This window comes from Rattus norvegicus, chromosome 4 (genome assembly GCF_036323735.1).
Source record: "Rattus norvegicus strain BN/NHsdMcwi chromosome 4, GRCr8, whole genome shotgun sequence".
In the NCBI taxonomy this organism is placed as follows: Eukaryota; Metazoa; Chordata; class Mammalia; order Rodentia; family Muridae; genus Rattus; species Rattus norvegicus.
In genome coordinates, this window is record NC_086022.1 from 154415572 (window position 1) to 154424250 (window position 8679).

Below are 8679 nucleotides of genomic sequence, written 5' to 3' on the forward strand. Positions count from 1 at the left end.
GGGTGTGACAGGCTGAACGCTAGAAGAATGGTGTCCGAGAGCTAAGAGTGCAGCTGGGCACGGGGAAGGGGGGTTGCCTGGCTCTTTGTAAGTCTCATGCTGGCCTTCCCACCTCCAACAAGCTAGAGAGGCTACCAAAGACCCCCAACAAATCCCAGGGCATGGAGCTCCCCCTAGTGGCTCAAATGGACCCACTTGTTGATGCCCAGTCTGTCCAGAAAGGGAAGAGGCAAGCATCTGAAGTCAGGCAAAAGTGAGGATAGCCCACTGATAGATGGGTAAAGATCAAGGCAGGGACACCAAGAGGTCTGAGGTACTCTGAATGAGAATGGCCTCCAAAGGCTCAGAAGTTTGAGTACTTGGTCCCCAGCTGGTAGAACTGTTTAGGAAGGATTAGGAGGTGTGCCCTGTTGGAGGGGGTATGTCAATGGGGGTGGGTTTTGAACTTTCAAAAGCCCATGTCAGGTTCTTTCTCTCCTTCCCTCCCTTTCCCCCTCCCATCCCCCTCCCTCTACCTCTCCCCCTCCCTCTTCCCCTCTTCCCCTCTCCCCGACCCCACCCCACCTCCTGCCTCTGGATCAGATGTAAGTGCTCGGCTACTGCTCCAGCGCTATGCCTGCCTGCCATTATGGTCACGGACTCTAACCCACTGAAACTGTAATCCCCAAACAAACTCCTTCATCTATAAAGCTGCCCTGCTCATTGTGTCTTCTTGCAGCAACTGAAGGGTAAGAAGATGAGGTGTTTGCATGCTCGGATGCACAGCAGTATCCTTCATCAAGCCAGGGCGGAAGACAGCCTGGGCCACTGACTGACTACAGCGTAACAGACCGTGGCACAGCCGCACACTGGTAGGTGACTGCACCATAGGAAGGACGGGCTTCTGGCACGAGTGCACAGTGAAGATTCCAGCATGTGATTCCATATACGTGACTTTGCTAGAGTAGGTAAAGTCCTGGGGACAGGAAGAAAGGTGGCAGTGGCCAAGGGCTGGGAGGAAGTTTCCTAAGCACAGTCTCAGCTGGGGATGATGTGAGGCAAAGGACTCTGTCCTTAGGACAAAACAGCAACCAACGGATGGGAAAAGAGCTTTCCCAATCCTACACCTGATAGAGGGCTAAATATATATATATATATATATATATATATATATATATATATATATATATATCAAGAAGTTAGACTCCAGAGAGCCAAATAACCCTATTAAAAATGGGGTACAGAGCTAAACAAAGAATTCTCAGCTGAGGAATATCGAATGACTGAGAAGCACCTAAAGAAATGTTCAGGGGTTGGGGATTTAGCTCAGTGGTAGAACGCTTGCCTAGCAAGCGCAAGGCCCTGGGTTCGGTCCCCAGCTCCGAAAAAAAGAATAAAAAAAAAAAAAAAAGAAAGAATTGTTCAATATCCTTAGTCATCAGGGAAATGCAAATCAAAACAACCCTGAGATTTCACCTCACACCAGTCAGAATGGCTAAGATCAAAAACTCAGATGACAGCAGATGCTGGCGAGGATGTGGAGAAAGAGGAACACTCCTCCATTGTTGGTGGGATTGCAGACTGGTACAACCATTCTGGAATTCAGTCTGGAGGCTCCTCAGAAAATTGGACATTGAACTACCTGAGGACCCAGCTATACCTCTCTTGGGCATATACCCAAAAGATGCCCCAACATATAACAAAGACACATGCTCCACTATGTTCATAGCAGCCTTATTCATAATAGCCAGAAGCTGGAAAGAACCCAGATGCCCTTCAACAGAGGAATGGATACAGAAAATGTGGTACATCTACACAATGGAATATTACTCAGCTATCAATGACTTCATGAAATTCTTAGGCAAATGGGTGGAACTTGAAAATATCTTCTTGAGTGAGGTAACCCAATCTCTCTCTCTCTCTCTCTCTCTCTCTCTCTCTCTCTCTCTCTCTCTCTCCCTCCCTCCCTCCCTCCCTCCCTCCCCCTCTCTCTCTCTCTCACACACACACACCAACAACAACCAAAACACACACACATGGTATGCAATCACTGATAAGTGGATATTAGCCTAAAAGCTCAGAATACCCAAAATACAATCCACAGACCACATGAAGCTCAAGAAAAAGGAAGACCAAAGTGCGGATGCTTCAGTCTTTCTTAGAAGGGGGAACAAAATACTCATGGGAGGAAATACAGAGACAACATGTGGAGCAGAGGCTGAAGGAAAGGTCATCCAGAGACTTTCCCACCTGGGAATCCATCCCATATACAGTCACCAAACCCAGACACTATTGCTGATGCCACGAAGTGCTTGCTGACAGAAGCCTGATATAGCTGTCTCCTGAGAGGCTCTGCCAGAGCATGACAAATGCAGAGGCAGATGCTCACAGCCAACCATTAGCCTGAGAATGGGGTCCCCAACAGAGGAGTTAGAGAAATGACTGAAGGAGCTGAAGGGACTTGCAACCCCATAGGAAGAACAATACCAACCAACCAGATCCCCCAGAGCTCCCAGAGACTAAATCACCAACCAGTGAGTACACATGGAGCTACCCATGGCTCCAGCTGCATATGTAGTAGAGGATGGCATTATCTGGCATCAATGGGAGGAGAGGCCCTTGGTCCTGTGAGGGCTCAATGCCTCATTGTAGGGGATGTCAGGGCAGGGAGGGAGTGGGTGGGTGAATCAGGGAGTACCCTCATAGAAGTGGGGGGAGGGGAATGGGATCCGGGGTTTCCAGAGAGAAAACTGGGAAAGGGGATAACATTTGAAAGTAAATAAAGAAAATATCCAACAAAAGAAAAAGAAAAAAGAAAAACAGAGAGTTCTGGAGATACGTAGATGCATCATAGTGAAGATACCTAATGTTACTCAGTTATACACAGTTTACGATTGGTAAAATGGTAGGGTTGTTCTGATAGCAGAAATATGTGAGGACAGTTTAAAACTCAAAGTAAATCCAGCTAGGAGATGGGGGCGTGGCCTATCCAATACCATGCTTGCCACAGAAGCATGGGGGGTCTGCATTCAGATCCTGAACAAACACATAAGAAGCCCAGGCGTGAAGGCCGGTGTCCGCAGCCCTAGCTATGGGGAGTCAGGCACCATAGAAGGAACCCTGACGCTCACAGGTAGTGTGTGGGATTGACGTGCTCCAGATTCTACAATAGATCCTGCCTCAAAAACTAAGGTAGAACGGTGGCTTACAACTCTCCACGACTCCAGTTCCAGCAGATTCAATGCTCTTTTCCAGCCTCTGCGAGCACCAGGTTCACACATAGTACACAGACGTTCATGCAGGCAGAACACCCATACGCATTAAAATAAGCAAATCTTTTTTTAAGACCTCTGCCTTACACATGCACATATATGTGTATGTATGCACTTGCCCTGAATGTACACATACCTATAACACACACACACACGTACACACACACATACACACAAACATACACACATACACACACATGCACACACATGCACACACATACACACACATACACACACACAAACTTACACACACATACACACATATACACATACACACATACACACATACATACACACATACATACATACACACATATACACAAACATACACACACATACACACAAACATACACACACATACACATACACACATACACATGCACACACATGCACACACACTCATACACACACATACACACATACATACAAACACACACATACACACACACACACACACACACTTTAAAAATCCAATTATAAATTGAGGAAAGGCTATAAAGACGTTTTTCTGGAGACAATGTGTGAATGGCAAATGACAGAGAAACACTCACAGAGAAACAGCACAGCCTAGAACCCAGACCGAACAGGGCATCCGATGGAGGACACAGATTAAAGCGATGGAACCCAGCCGGGGCAGGGAGAAGCTGGGTGTCTTTCGCACTGCTGAGGGTAAGCTGACTCAGCCACACCAGACAGGGAAGTTTATGTGACTTATGTTTTGCACTCCTGGATACTGAACTCAGCGTCTTACACATGCTAGGCAAGTATCACGTCCTAGTTTCTTAAAAACAAAACAAGGAACCAAATGTATATTTACCATATGATCATTTAATTGAACACCTGGGCATTAATACCCTCAAAATAAAAATTTTTGCTCCCATACAAACATAAAGTGGAAAACGCGTGGTCATTCCACTTGTAATAGCCCAAACTAAGCTTTGTCCAGTAAGCAAATGGTGAAGTTAGCTGTGGTCCACACACCTCATGTTCTGCTGCTCATCCAACAGAATAAACTACACACGTGGGGTGGTTCACATGGCTCCTGGGGGCAGGACTGGAGAAAAGCTGGCCTGAATGACAGCAAGGTAGAAGATCGAGGGGACACCTGATTTCGTTCTGACGTGCTGTGAATTTGCAAGCCTTTTCGACAGCAAAGGCTGCTCAAAGTCCCCTGTAACTCCGCAGAGACCGAGGGGGAAGAACCAAATGGCAGGTAGGTAACACCTGACTACCAAGGACTGAGTCCCTTAGCCAGAGAACACTCGGCTTCCAACGTGGGGTCTCAAGTACCTCGTCTCACAGGTGAGATAGCCAGGCTGGAGACTGACCCTATGCCAGCATTCTTTCAGGAGCTGATGCGTGGGAGGGTTACCGACACACATCACAGGCTCCAAAAGGAGGTTTGTATGGCAGCCTGGGTCTCACAGCTGTCAGATAGAGCTTCTCGATTCGTCACTCACATACACTGATCAGAACAGACCTCACCGTCTGAGAGCTCCTATCCGCCCTAACACAACAAAAATAACCTGACGCTAGCCCTAAGCCTGAAGCTATGCGTAACCCTAAACCTAACCCTAGCCCCTAACCCTAACCCTAAACCCTAATCATAGCCCTAACCTTAACCCAAGCCTAACCCTGACCACAACCCTAACCCTAAGCCTAACCTGCCTACATCATAGGCTCCGGGTGAGTGAAGGCCAGACACCCAAGGCCATCTCCTGTGGCTCTGCCTCTCTAACGGGAATAGTTTCTGCTCATCCAGTCCCATCCTTCCAGATTCAGGACATCACCACCATCGTCACTCTCTACCGAGCCAATGTTCCACACACAAAAACTTAGGTCTCAGGTTAGGCTGTCGCTTGGTCGTAGAGCACGCGGGAGGCCCTGGATTCAATCCCAGCACCTCAAGTGAGATGCAATCACGAAGCAAACTGATGGCTCCAGGGAGCACACAGTAGGCTCTGCACACCAGCTGCTCACGTTGATATTGAACATGTGCTTGTTTTACATGGATAGCCAGATGGCCTGCCCATTCCTTAACTTTCTTCTTCCTGCATTCTAGTAGTCCCTAGCCTGGCTTCTAATGCATCTTAAACCAGCCACTGATAAGTTCACCCCACTAGCTGCATGCTAGCCTTCAGCCCATTGCCAGCTCTTTGGATGACACCATGGGAGCTCGTTGGAGAAGTATGCTGTGTGCTGGGGTTCAGGAGTCACCTCACAAACCAGGTGAACACTGATCTCAGTCAGACAGGGAGAGTTTATTGAGCATACGCCTCAGGACTGATGGACCAGGGTCACAGTCCAGATTCGGGAACTGAACTGTAAGCCTAAGTTAAAATCCTCCAGGGCCTGAGATCTACAAACAACTGTGCCAAATTGTTCCACCAATCAGGATTTAGGGATAGGGGGTGTCCTTAGGGACATGGCTTTGTTGTACACTTATCCTCCTCCCATTGGTTGGGGGATTCAACTGTGGCAGGGGACTTGCCTTGTCTAATATTCCTGTCTTAACTTGCCAACCAGGATGTCAGTTACCCATGTACCTGTCTCTTTCTGCCCAGTAGGATGACAGCTCCCAGGGAGGTCGTGGGAACTTAGACATTACTTGACCACTACTCAAAATGGAAGCCTTATTCCAATGGCTTCTTATATTGGTGCAGGTGTTTCTTTTAGATTGGGGTCCAACCCAGGGGCAGCTTATGCCATAAAAGCTGCAGATGGTGCTGTTGGGTGGTTGGTTTGGGTCCAAGTTCATTGTGGGTAACTATACAAAGCAGTTCCGCTGACTTCTACCAGGATTGGTTCCCAAGGACATAGCAGAATATGTAATCAACTTGAGCATGAGAAAGTTTCTAGTGATAGCAGAAACAACACATGAGAAAGTTTCCTTGTGAGGGCAGACTAGCCAGGTAACAGGTCGCAGTGTTTTATCTAGACCTTAACATTCCATCTAGACCTTAATATTTTACTTAGATCTTAACATCAGGAACAGGCCCCTCCACCCGGGCCTTCAGATATGACGTGAATGCCCTACTCTTGAGACACACCTCCAGCCCCCAATGTGTAAATATTTCTGAGTTTTATTTGCAGATCCTGTCATAGGCCTAATAGGGGGGCCGGGAGAGCATGTTTTAAGTTATTTCCGGGTTATTTGTCCTTTCTCAGAGGCCATTTCAGAGGTGAGAAGTGACGTTAAGCACATAGCAGCATTTGCCACTCACGGAACTGTTGGACCCCTACATGGTCATGACCCCAGAGCAAGGACTGAGAGACTCTCTATTTTAATTCCTGGGGGCCCATGTCTGAGCTTTGAAGTTACAGGCAGTCCCCAGACCCGGGTGTTGTTAGAGTTTGGAAGCTTCACGGAGTCGCTTTCTAACCACACTGGATAACATCGACTCCCGAAAACCTAAAATGCTGCTCTTTTCCCATAGCAGGACCCCCGAGATCTCCACTTCCGGCTGGGACAGACGGGATGTCTTTTTACCGCCATTTCTGGTGAGATAGATGTTAGCTCGTTGAAGTTGAGTCAACTGGGAATGGCACCCTGTCCCGCTTGTCACCTCACCGTATCTGGCCACCTCTTCAGTTGATCTAAGGGGCACACACACTGTTGCTCACCATGGCCAGGGAGGCTGTGGAGGCTACGGTAGAAGCAAGCGTTGGCTGTCCCGTTGGCCACACCCAGGCTGCTCAGCTCTAAATTTCTTGTCCTAGATGCTCCATTCAGTGCTCATGCGGCGTTCAAACATGCTGTGCCCTTGCATAGTGTGGGTTCCGGAAGCCTAGCTAGGTGTAGTGAGGGAATGAAGAAAGGACAGACACACAGATGCGCGCAGAAAAGCTGGGACCTGGTGGGAGAGGGGTAGCACCTCAGAAACCATTTGTTACGTCGTTGAACAGGAGGCAGGGTTATTGCGCACAGCTTAAGGAGGAGGCGGGGCTTATGGTTTATAACTGAACGAGGAGGTGGGTTTAGCTGATCTTAGAAGGAGCCATCTTTGAGGGGGCAGTCTTCAGGACATAAGCATCATGGAGAGAAAACTGCAGGAACACTTTTCTGCTCACCCTGTCAATATTTGCACCTGGACCTGAGGAAGGTTTGCCATGCCCCCGGACCTCACCAGGGGAGGGCTTCGGCAGTCCCATGGGTCTGAGACTCCGGGGTCCGAGACATGGACGCGCTGTGTCAAACAACGCTCACTCAGGACTCTGCTCACCTCCTGCACTGCTTGATGTTTCTAGGCCTACGTATGTCTCAGAGGAAGAGATGGGATGGGATCGTTGCTGAGAGCTTCTCCTACTCCTAATAATCTATAAACCTAAAAGGAAGAACTTTCTTTTCTTTAAAAAAAATTATTCTTTAATCTTTTTTACAGTCCAGATTATATCTCCCTCCCAATCCACCCTCTGACTGTTCCCCATCCCACACCTCCTCCTCTCATCTCCATGAGGGTATCCCCACCCCCCAACCCCACCCCACCAGCCCTCCCCACTCCCTGGGGCTCCAAGTCTCTCGAGGGTTAGGTGCAGCTTCTCTGACTGAGCCCCGATCCAGCAGTCCTCTGCTGTGTGTGTACTGGGGGCTTCATATCAGCTGATGTATTCTGCCTGATTGGTGGCTCAGTGTCTGAGAGATCTCGGGGGTCCAGGTTAGCTAAGACTGCTGGTCCTCCTACAGGGTCACCCTCCTCCTCAGCTTCTTCCAGCTTTTGAATAAGGATTCAATGCCAGGGGTCAGCAGCTTCTGTTCATTGGTTGGGTGCAAATATCCGCATCTGACTCTTTCGGCTGCTTGTTGGGCCTCTCCCACCGCCATGCTAGGCCCCTGTTTGTAAGTACACCATAGCATCAGTAATACTGTCAGGCCTTGCTCCCCTCCCCTGAGATGGATTCCAGTTTGAGCTTGTCAGTAGACTTCCTTTTCCTCAGGCTCTTCTCCATTTTTGTCCCTGCAGTTCTTTCAAACAGGAACAATTCGGGGTCAGAGTTTTTGACTGAGGGATGGCAACCCCCATCTCTCCACTTGATGCCCTGTCTTTCTGCTGGAGGTGGGCTCTACAAGTTCCTTCTCCCCACTCTTGGGCATTTCATGTAGGGTGCCCTCATTTGAGTCTCTCAGCTTCCGGGTTTCTGGTACATTTTAGAGAGTCCCCTCACTTCCTATCTCCCAAGGTTGCCTGTTTCCATTCTTTCTACCAGCTCTGAGGCTTCACTCCTGTCCCCCCTAATCCTGATCTTGTTCCCCTCTTCCTCTCCCTGTTCCCCTTCCCACCCAGATCCGTCCCTTCCCTCCCCTGCGATTGCTTTCTTCTCCCTCCCACGTGGGACTGAGGCATCCTCACTCAGACCCTTTGGCTTGTTAACCTTCTTGAGTTCTGTGGATTGTGTCATGGGTATTCTGTACATTTTTATCCAATATGCA

At 48.7% G+C, this 8679-nt stretch overlaps 1 long non-coding RNA gene across 1 annotated transcript; it reads left to right on the forward strand.

The window, feature by feature from the left end:
* The first annotated feature begins 7184 nt into the window (after positions 1 to 7184).
* Positions 7185 to 7626, forward strand: LOC134486632 (uncharacterized). The gene is made up of 2 exons (XR_010065915.1): positions 7185 to 7354; positions 7500 to 7626. It is a non-coding gene; the product is annotated as an uncharacterized LOC134486632 (long non-coding RNA).
* Positions 7627 to 8679: the final 1053 nt, after the last annotated feature.